Source organism: Tupaia chinensis, unplaced genomic scaffold (genome assembly GCF_000334495.1).
Source record: "Tupaia chinensis unplaced genomic scaffold, TupChi_1.0 Scaffold000048_1, whole genome shotgun sequence".
Classification (NCBI taxonomy): Eukaryota; Metazoa; Chordata; class Mammalia; order Scandentia; family Tupaiidae; genus Tupaia; species Tupaia belangeri.
Genome location: NW_006159506.1, coordinates 7,660,269 through 7,672,077, shown reverse-complemented (window position 1 = coordinate 7,672,077; position 11,809 = coordinate 7,660,269).

Sequence of the window (11,809 nt, the reverse complement as noted above, 5' to 3'; positions counted from 1 at the left end):
GAATGTCAAAAAGTTCATGGAAAGGATAGTGAAGTATGAACTTATTCTGATGCAAAAATTTTTATATCCATGCATAGTTTTTTATAGAATGCATTTTCTATACACTTCACCCCTTGTATAACATGTTAAAAGCATTTCTGATAGTATTCTGCATAACAGTAGTTCATTACTAGTAATTTGGAAATTTTGTTAGGAGTGTACCCCTGCAAACTCTCTCAGAGGTACCTATTGCTCCACGAGGTATCCACAATGATTTAGTCATGACTGAATCTCCCTTCTCTTTCTTTGCCTTCTCACTCCAACTATGTCCAAGGAACAATGATTGATGGATTCTGACAAATACAAGCTCAGCAAAAGTTTGTTGAATGTCATTAAATTTAAGAATCTTTGGTATTTTAGCTTCTTTGGTGCCTATGTTCTCTGGGGTTAGGTAAAGAATAAAACTTCCTTGAATGCAGACAAAAGAGCATTTTTAACAGGCAGGGTGGGGATCTGAGTTAAACAAACTCCATCCTCCAAGAGCCTTTTAGAACCAATGTCATGGCCGTTCCAGCAAGGGAAACAGAGTGTTAATTGGGAAACTAGGGAAACCCCTGGAAGGAAGCCTGAACACATCCCACATGGTGAGAGAGAAAGGTTGTGGCCAGCCTTTTCCCTCCAACTGTCCAGTTTCTGGGCTTTCAGCCATATTGAACATGGTACACTCATGGACTCTGTCCCTGGACTTTGTGAACTCAGCCACTTGGCAAGATGAAGGCTAGCTAGGATGGCTCATATTCAACAAATAAGACTCTACAACAGAAAAACAGGACAAGAGGAAGTGACAGTTAACAGAATAAGTCTCAGCAAAGACAAGAGGGGAGGCGAGAAAGACTTGAAGACAGAGAAGGGAGCTCGGTCCTCAAGAAGAGATCTGATTCCGTGTTGGCAGAAAATATAAGGATTGCAGAAACATGAGCAAAGCATGCAGGTCAGTGATCTGGGGGAAGAGACCTGAGGAAGCCAGGATAATATGAGAAGCCCTTCTTTGGTGATGAGTCAGAAAAAAATGGCAGCCCCTTGGCATGACAGTTTTAGTGTTTGGTGCTAATTGAATCAGAGTTGCTATGGGGTGCTAAGAGACCTCAGTCCCTGAAAGAGCTTCACCTTATGGCTTGACAGGGTAGAAAGAAGTAATGGACATGCACATTGTCATTAAGCAAGATATATATATATATATGTATATATATATTTCTTTTAATCTTGACCAGAGACACACACATGCACGCATGCACACACACACACACACACACACACACAGAAAGAGAGAGAGAAGAGAGAAAGTGAGAAAGCAAGTCACCAGGTCTGGGATTCGAACTGTGGTTGCCGGCCATGTGGTACTGTCCAGTGCCTTAATCACCACATCACCTGCTGGCCCCAGTAATATATATATATCTTACTTTGAGAAAAGAATCACAAATTATTTTTTACCTTGGATTATTCTGGGTAAAATTTTAACTGTAAGTGGAATCTGAATGTTTTTGTCAATCTTACTCCCCTTTCTCATAAGTTTATAGTTCAAATGGTCCCTATTATATAGTGTAATTATGGGACTATTTACCTGACTAATCCTTCCCCTTGCTTCTTTGGCAATGTGCTCAGTTAGCACTGCTCGAGTTCCGTTTAGTTGTGGAATCTTCTAACTATAGCTTAGGCCCTGGAGAGGCAGAAACTTAATGGGGCTGCTTCTCCACATCCTGCAAGGATTCAGTAAGTCAACTTTTACAGATTGCTTGGGGACCCAAAGGATCTATTGGGGCTATAAATGTCCCAGGAAAAAAAAAATATTCCTTGGATGTTCATTACTAGTGTGATGGCTCAAAATATACCCCATTTTCTACCATGATACCTTATTAAAAAGTTGGAAAATCTCTATTAGGGTGAAAAAGACAACTTTTACTTGTTCAGTGGGTGGTTTTGAAAAGCCTCAGAGATTCATTCCTAACATAGGTCTATTCAAATGTGTCAAAGGCACTTACCATTCACCCACACATACAGGGAAGGCAGGAGACAGAATACAGAAGAAATTAGAGCCTTGGGGTGAAAGAAGGATTTTTTTTTCTTTTGGTAGAAAGAAGGCCTTCACACTCGGCAGCTGAGGGTGATGTTAAGGGAGAGCTACTGCAACCCATCGCTACACCCACTCAGTGAGGAGAAGTAAAATATAGCCCAGAGTTTTTCAAACACTCAAGTTTTAACCAAAAAAACTTTCATTCAAAGCACTCAGTAGGATTTATATGGGTCAATCACTGGTTGTGACTGATTGTTTGAATTCTATATTGTAGAGAATTCAGAAATTGACATTCAAACCTGAAAAATAGAAGGCAGTTGAATAAGCAATGACACAGGAGGTCACATGTCTCCATGCATCTTTGACTTTTGACTTTGAGACAGACAAGATGTTCAGGTCATGTCATTGGCGTTGATGTACAAGCATTCACACTTCCAGCTCACCTGATGGATCACAAAGACTGGTCTTTGGAATCATTGCCTTCATGTTTTACAATCTTCACATTGGTGGTGACCCTTTGGAAACCACTACCAACTCTACAACTGCTGTTAAGTTGAAGCAATGGACCAAGAAAACCCCTTCCACCCAGTCACCCCTTCTCCAGTCTAGATTGTGTTTCAGTTTTATTCCAATAACAGGCAGTTCTTTTTATTTGAAAGAATTACTCATTTTTAATTTTACTTATTATTTTTTTTTAATTCGACCAGAAAAAGACAGAGAGAGGGAAAATGAGAAAGGAAGCCACTGGATCTGAGACTTGAACTGTGGTTGGCCATGTGGGAATCCAGTGCCTTTAACTACCATGCCACCTACCAGCCTCTAAAACTCAGTTCTTAACTCAAGACTCCTGGAGCTGATGTTTGAACTGAGCTATTCTTCCAGCATGTTTTCACTTAGCTAAAGGGTTATTTTAGCATGGAATACCCCTTGCTACCTCTGAAAGTACAGAATTTCATGATTTAACCCTAGCCCTATGGAAAACAATTTTGATGTTAGCTACCCAGCCTCCAACTCTTATGAAATGAGAAGGACTATAGCTATACACAAGGGGGCTTCAAAAAGTTTGTGGAAAAATAGAATTAAAATAGGAGTTTATTTTGATGCAAGAAAAACTTTTTAAATCCATGCATATCTATCTTTTTTTTTTTTTTTTTTTTTTTGGTAGAGAGATTTTTCGAAGAAGTTATCCCCCAGGGGGAATGGACACATCAGAATCCCTTCTCCCTTCTCCTCTCAGGATTTTGGGCATGCATGCACATGCGCCTGGCATGAGTTGTACACCTCCAAGTTTGGAACTCAAACCACAGCCGGCCATGTGGGATGTAACCATTATACCATCTGCTGGTTCCATGCATAGCTATTTCATGATACACATTTTCCATGCACTTCTTGAAGACATCTGACACATATCAGAGTAAGAGGTAGTCTCCCTCTAAGACCAGTTCTTCCTCTTTCAACTCACTGTTAGATTAATAATGTAATCAACAAGGGGACTGCAAATAATGAGCTGAGCAGTGGCACAGTGTAACCAGCACTTTGTGAGGCTGGCCATATGGGAAGATTCTGGATTTGCATCCAGAGACCTCCCTGAATCTCCTTCACGAGTACATGCCCATGATCCAGAAATGGTGAAAGTTGAGGGTAGATGGGGGCCAACAGGTGGCATGGTGGTGAAGGTGCTTAGAATTCCCACATGGCCAACTGTGGTTCAAGTCCCAGACCCAGTGGCTTGAAACTCATGCCAGGCGCATGTGCATGCCTGCCAAAAATCCCAAGAGGAGAATGGAAGAGAAGGGATTGTGGTGTGGCCATCTCCCCTGGGGGGTGATTTCTCACTTTCTGTCTCTCTATCTCTCTCTGTCTCTCCAGTGAGTGCGCATACCCCGTAGCAAAAATCTCTCTTAAAAAAATGTTGAGGGTTAATCATGGCATAAAGATCCTGTGGAAGGTGCCTAGCTCTCTGTCTCTCTTACTCATGGAGAAAAAAAGAAATATTAAAAAAAAAAATCACAAAAGGAGAAACTGCAAACACTGAGACCACTCCAATAGATGGTCTCACCTTGACTTTAGCAATGAGATTTTAATGTAAGGCATCATTCACTTCCTTCACCCCAGTACTGCGGCAAGCCAAAAAGAAAAGACAATCTGGATTTTGTCAAGCTTTCCATACCAATTTACCTTTACGTGGAGAAGAAATTTCATCCCCAAAGGGTAATTTATTCAAAAATCTCCAAATGTCTAGAAAGAGGGACTTATAATAAAAATGCCTTTTTAACCATAACTATTTCATGTTTTGACATTTATAATGAAGCCTACAGCCAGAAATAGCTTCTTCAGGAGCACCAGTTATGTCTAAACAGCTGTATTAAGTCTATTCTGCTTAAATTGTGCCTCTCCCTAGGAGGAGTCTGGGGGTTTCGATGTCAGTATGATTCAGTGGGTTCCTTAAATTGCCTTTGGTCTACTCACAGGCTCTCTGGGGGGACACAGCAATAGACAAGCTGAGACCACAGACATGGGTACATTCTTTCACAGGTATCCCAGGCCAAGAAATAATTGCTCCCATTTCTAAGCAAAGCAAAATGCTAACCCTTAGCAATCTGTTTTATTCTCCCTTAAAATTATATTGATTTGGTCTTTCGCTTTGTGATTAAAAGAGAATTTAGTTAGCAGTTGAGATGTGCTTTCTTCTATTTGTCATTGTTCTTGAATTCACCTTGAAATCCTTGGGTAGAGAGTCAGAGCATTTTAGAAAATTAATTAGAAGAGTACTTTTAAGTTTTTATAGCTTGAAGAAACCAGGAAGGGTCACCAGGGGGAGATCGTAGGCCCTTCCATGTTCAGTAGGGAACTCTTTAGACATTTTCAGAGAGGGGGAGGAAAAAAACAACTTGTGAAGTAGGTGTGAAAAAAATCGTTGTATAATTTTGCTGAAAATTTGTGGTTTTCTAAATGTCTTCTAAAGAAAACACACCACTTTAAGAAGTCATTTAATGTAAATTGGAGACACGAGGGCAGAGAATAATCTTTGGAGATTTGAGAGTTCTTTGCAAAATAATTTGAAACGAACTGAGATTTAGATGCCACAGAAAAGAGTGGGTGGTAAGATGGTTGGACAGTGGCCAGGGAGATATTTTTCTGGTTGAAAAGCATTCTCCCCAGGTTTTTATACTGACACAGAGAGCAGACTTCTTGCCTAGGAGGATGTATGGATGAGTTGCAGCAGAGACAGAGAGAGATCAATTTCACTTTCCTGGGCAGCGAGGAAGCTGAGTCCACCAAGAAAAATGACACAGGTTAGAAAGAGGCCATCACTCATTCAAAGATGGTACAAAGATGGAAGGCAGGATGGCAACTGAAGAGAATGGAGGAGGCCAAGCCCTCTCTGTGAATGGAGGTCCAGGGACTCAACAGAGGAGTCTGTGGCCAGCCTGCAGGGGGCAGCCTTACCTAGACCCAGGCAATCACCCCAGCCTACAGATTGAAGCCCCAAGTAGCCAGATCTTCTGACATTTCAGAAAACTGAATTTTGATTTCAAATCTCACATCCTTTGAAAGCATGTGAGACAGCAGAACAGTAATGGAACTGGACTTGTCCTGAGATCTTCCTGAACACCAGGCTGTGCTGGTGACCCAGTTAGCTGCGTCTAGGGGTAGATGGTGGCATAAAAACCCTGGTGGGGATGCAGATCTCTCTCCTCCACTCTCTTTTTTTCTCTCTCATAAAAACAAATAAAACATGGAACGAGCAGTTGGTGTAATAGCTATGTCACTGGACTTCCATGTAGTCTACTATGGCTCGTGTCCCGGACCCGGTGACTTAAACACATGCCGGGGTCATGAGCATGCATACCCAAGATCCCAAGAGGAGAATGGAGAAGGGGTTGCGGTGTGACCATCCCCCTTTCCCCGCAGGGTGATTTTTCGCTTTCTGTCTTTCTGGCGAGCACCCGTGCCCTATAGCAAAAACCTCTCCAAAATTAATTATTCAATTAATTAATTAATTAAAACTTAAAAAAAAAAATCTCACCTACTTTAAAAGGTTGGTAACACACCTGAAACCTTTACAAAACGTTGTTCTGAGGCTGTACCTGACGTTGGCACTTAGCAGTTACAGAGTGCAAACATTCATGAGGGCAATGGAAGAAAAAAAAATGGTATTATTAACACAGACGATAGAAGGAAACAGCAAATGCAACACCCTGGCAAAGGCTTTATGAGAAAAACATCTCTGATGCCTCAATGTGGGAGCCAAACACTGAGAGTCATGCCTACGTTCTTCTAGTTTTCTAACCTCAAATCTGAAAGTTAAAACGAGAGTTACATTACAGCGTAATTAATAACAGTCGAAGCTGAATACAGAATCGCTGCTACACAGCAAGAGGTGAAATATGTATGCTGTTATCTGACTCAGAAGTTAGACTGTGGTAGAAAATTCATGAGTGACTGAATTATGTGTTTTATGTCTGGTCTCTCCACGCGCTGCATGCGTGACCATTTGGTCCACATTATCATAAATCAAGTACCAGTGCTCACCTGGCAGTAGCTATAGAAACTTTGGACATAATGCCTAGAAAGAAATAATGAGTCCTTTTAGGGCAAACCTTGCAACCTCTAATTTATACAATGATGGGAATTTTCTGTGGGATTGGACTTTCTTTCTGCATTCAGTTGAGTTTGAATATTGCTTCATCTCCCAGCAATCTTGCTCTCGGTAATACATTTATTCCCCCTGTCTAGTTTTACACCCTGTAATAAAGTATCCTGTGGAGATGCACAAGGGGGGAAAAGCACTTTCATTATATCCTCCTGGTTGATCAGATTATTGTCCAGAAATATTCACTTTTATCCCTCCTTGACCTTCATGAGTAGAGTGCACTTCCCTGCTCTGTGACTTTCAGCTTGGCCACAAATTTGCCTTTGCCAGGGTAATGTCGATGATGTGAAGTGATTAAAGGCACGTGTGTGATTGGGCTTGTTTTCCTGATTTTGCCGCCTTGGAGAAATGCATGTTCTCTCAGTAACAATTACCTTTTCAACCCATAGTGAACATCCACAGAGCAGGGCCATCCAGCCAAACCCAGCTAGACCCACTGTTGAAGCAATATGCTGGATGGAGTTCAGTCTGGATAACCCACCCCCGCAAAATGAATGTTCTTTTAAGAAACTGAGCTTCGAGAGGGTTTTGTTACTGCGTTATTCTGGCATTACCTATTGATGCATAATTGTCAAGCCACCTGGTATGAGACTTGAACCATGACTGGCCATATGGGATGTCCAGTGCCTTAACCGCCATACCACCCACTGGCCTTGGTAATAGCTATTTTAAAGAAGGGAGAACTGGACGATATTCAGAGAGTCCAAGTTCAACAACTAGTCTATTTTTCAGGCAGCCTACTGAAGATCTATCTGCACTGTCAGCTAAAGATCCACTAAAATAGAACCTGTGTTTCATCTTCTCCTTAATCTTCTAAATTGCTTATGTATATCTCAAATCTACCTTTCTTTCTTTCTTTCTTTCTTTCTTTCTTTCTTTTTACTTTCTTTCTTTCTTTTACTTTTTAATTTAATTAATTAATTAATTATTTTGTTTTGCTATCAGGTACATGTGCTCATCAAAGAGAGACAGAAAGAAACAAAGAGGGAAAGTGAAGAATCACTCCCCCAATCCCCATGGAGATAGCCTCGCTACAATCCCTTCTCCTTCAATATGTTCTCAGAATTTGGGGTATACACACATGAGCCTGGCATGGTTTTCAAGTTGGTGGGTCCAGGACTCAAACTGTGAAGTTGGCCATGTGGGATCAGCACTTTAAGCATCACACCACCTGCTGGCTCCTATTTCAAATCTTTTCAATGCTCTACAACAACTTGTGTCTTTCTATAGAATGTCAGGCTTTTATTTGTGATTTAACAGACTTGAATTGGCAGTCACAGTCAATGGGTAAGGTGCAGGCTCTGGCATGAGAATTGCAACTGGAGTCAAACTGAAAAACAAGCTTCAACACACATATACAGACATTAGGATTTAGTTTACCTCCAGACAGAAACCAAATCCTAAACATTCGCCATAGGATCTCCATATGGGAGACACTTTGAAAGTGTTGGATTGTGTAGGCAAGTCTTGGTCTGTGCCTTGTCTTTTTATATCTTCAAAAGAGCAAACTCTATGGCTTATCTAAAGTACCATATGTGATTCATTTGCATGTTGAATAAACAAGGGCATTCGTGAGAGTGGGGGGGGGCAAGTCGTTCTTATGCGCAAGTTATGCTTCAAAGCAAGTTTCAATTATGGAGTCACTCTTGCTCTGTAGATCTCTATTTTCATTGCCAAGAAACTTGGGCCAGTGCAGTATCATCTCTTGCTTAGGTTATAGCATAACAGCTTCTGTTCTTCCTCTTTCCAATGCATGTGACATCTTACTTCCCTGTCCCCCAGCTTTATTGCACTGCTATGATTTCCTATTTTCATTAGAGTAACATCCACCTTTCCTATCATGACATGCAAGATCTTTTATGATTTGATCCCTACCTATCTTGCCAACATCTCTTACCACCTTTCCCCTGACATACTTCAACCCTCATATCCCACCTTCTTTTTTCTTTTCCTTTCTTTTTTTTTTTTTGGTTAATATTTTTGCTATAGGGTGCTTGCGCTCGACAGTGAGACAGAGAGACAGAAAGCAAGAAATCATTCCCCAGGGCGATGGCCACTCCGCAATCCCTTCTCCACTCTCATGGGATCTTAGGCACGCATGCACATGCGCTGGGCATGAGTTTCAAGTCACTGGGTCCAGGACTTGAATAATTTGTGTGTCTTTCTTTGAGAGTTGTCTGTTCAGATCAATTGCCCATTATTTGATCAGATTATTAGGTTTTTGTCAGGTTAGCTATTTACATTCCTTGTATTTACTTGTTGTAAATTCCTTATCTGAAGTATAGTTTACAAATATTTTCTCCCATTCTGTAGGTTTTTTGTTCTGATTTGGTTTCTTTGCTGCGTAGAAGTTTTTTTGTCATGATGTAATCCCATTTATCTGTTTTTGGTGTTACTGTCTTTGCTTTAGAGGCTTTGTAATTCAAGAATTATTTGTTTACTCTGATATTTTGAAGCGATTTAGTTGAGTTTCTAGTAATTTTTGTTTTAGGGCTTTATGTTTAAGTCTTCAGTCCATGTTGAGTTACTTTTTATAAATAGTGAGATATGGGGGTCTAATTTCATTTTTCTGCAGGTGGATATCCAGTTCTCTCAGCACCATTTATTGAAAAGACTATCTTTTCTCCACTGGATTGTCTTGTGCACTTTGCCAAATACAAGTTAGCTGTATGTTCTCTATTCTGTTCCATTGGTCCTGTGTGTGTGTTTGTTTTTTTGTTTTGCGCCAGTACTGTGCTGTTTGGATTATTATGGTTTGTAATATATTTTGAAGTCTAGCAGTGAGATGCCTCCAACTTTATTCTTTTTGCATAGAATAGCTTTGGCATAATGGGATCTTTGTGGTTCCAGCACATGTCCTCCTCAATGACCAAAACCACATTGTGAGAGCAGAAAGCCAAACCCACACAGGGACAAGATGACCTAGAAGTGTCAAGGCATGGCATTGGCATGTTGGTCCATACTGTTGCGTAGTAACTTCATATCTGATTCTGGGCAATTTGTAAGAATGGAGATTTATTTTGCTTATAGTTTTGGATTTCCAAGCTCAAGAGACTGCATCTGGTGAGGATCTTTGGTCTGGTGGATGACATGATGGAGGGCAACACATGGTGAGACAGCGCGAGAGTGAGCTTGCACCTGTGTCCGTCTGTCTCTTTTTCTTATTAATCCACCAGGATTCAGTCTAAGGGGTCCCACCTTAATGACCTTAATTCTAATCTTCTCCCAAAGACCTTGTCTTTTAACACTATAGTCAGATTAAGTTTTATCCTCTTAATCCTGTCACAATCAAATTTTAATACATAAACTTGGGGGGACACATTCAAACCATAGCAAATGAGAAAAGGGGGAAAAAAAAAGGGTCACCTGAGTCAGGTTGCACTCTGTCTATGCAAGTGTATTTGTCCGAACTGCTTATACATCCCAGGTGGGGATCTTGAATCTAGAGAGTGACTCTGAGTTCATCTTACTTCTTTTTTTTTTCTTTTTTTTTGGAGGGGTTTTTGCTATAGGGCACATGCGCTCACCAGAAAGAGACAGAAAGTGAGAAATCACCCCCCAGGGGGGATGGCCACACCGCAATCCCTTCTCCTCCATTCTCCTCTTGGGATCTTGGGCACACATGCAAATGCGCCCGGTGTGAGTTTAAGCCACCGGGGTCTGGGACTCGAACCGTGGTGGAGTACATGAGAGTCCAGCGACATAGCCATTACACTAACTGCTGGTCCCCATCTTATTTCTTAGAAGGAGTGGTCTGCTTGGGAAGATCTTTAACACTGGAGTAGCATAGATTGTAGCATACAGGTTCTCAGTGAGTGAGTCTACTGGGGCCGGACAGTGGCACAGGGGTCAAATGTGATGCTCTGCAAGGCAGTCTCACATGGGAAGGTTCCTGGTTCAAGTTCGAGATCAACTTGATTATATGAGGTAAATGTGCTTGCCTATGGTCCAGATTGGTTGAGGCTAGGAGTGGATTATGGCATCAAGACCCTATTAGGGAGGGGATGCTCTCATTCTCTCTCTCTCTCTCTCCCCCCTTCTATCATGTGTCTTTCTCACACATGACAGAAGTAAATAAATAAGCTTTAAAAGATACATACATATAGATATGAGTATTAAGTTCTGGGAGAAGACTGGCAAAACTATCCCATGAAGTCATAATTCTCAGGTCCAGGCCTCTAGTAAATGCCTTGAAAGGATCCTCTAAGTATGGGATAGCAACTGTGTGGGATGAACCTTTCTCCCCCTAAGCTTCCGTAGAATGACACACTCTTTATGAACAGATCTCACCACTGCAAGGAGCACAGAGCTGCTTTTCTGTGATGGGAGTAAGTGAGTTTGTGTCGTTAATCAGATGAACACGGAGATTAGGGCCTTCAAGTTCTCCATTCTAGCTGCACCTCTGTCATTGCTCACTTTAAGACTTTAGGCCTTCATTTAACTTCTTGAAGGATCTCAGTTTTTTCAAGTATAAAATGAGATTCTCAATGGGAGTTATCTGAGCTTTTCCATTAACTTGAGAACTTGAGCAAGACAGTCTACTCTTCTTTTTTATTTTTTTTTTTAAGAAATTTTTGTTATAGGGTGCACGTGCTTGCCAGGGAAACAGAGAGACAGAGAGTGAGAAATCACAGCCAGGGAGGATTGTCATGCTGCAATCCCTTCTCCATTCTCTTCTTCGGATCTTGGGCACACACGCACACACGCCCGGTGTGAGTTTAAGCCACCGGGTCTGGGACTTGAACTGCAATCGACTATGTGGGAGTCCAACGATGTAACCATCACACCATCTGCAGGTCATGACACTCCACTCTTCTGACTTCACTTTTTTGCTTCCATAAAAATGACAGCTAGGTCTTTTTTTAAAAAAATTATTTAATTTTACTTATTATTTTTAATTTGCTATAGGGCATGTGTGCGCACTAGGGATTCTGACAAGAGAGAGAGAGAGAGAAAGAGAGAGAGAAAGCAAGTTGCTAGGTCTGGGACTTAAACTGCAATTGACCATGTGCGAATCTGGTACATTATCCAGAACGCTACCTGCTGGCCTAACAGTTGGGTTTTTAACCTACAAAAGATGATTTCTAAGCTGATTTACCTTT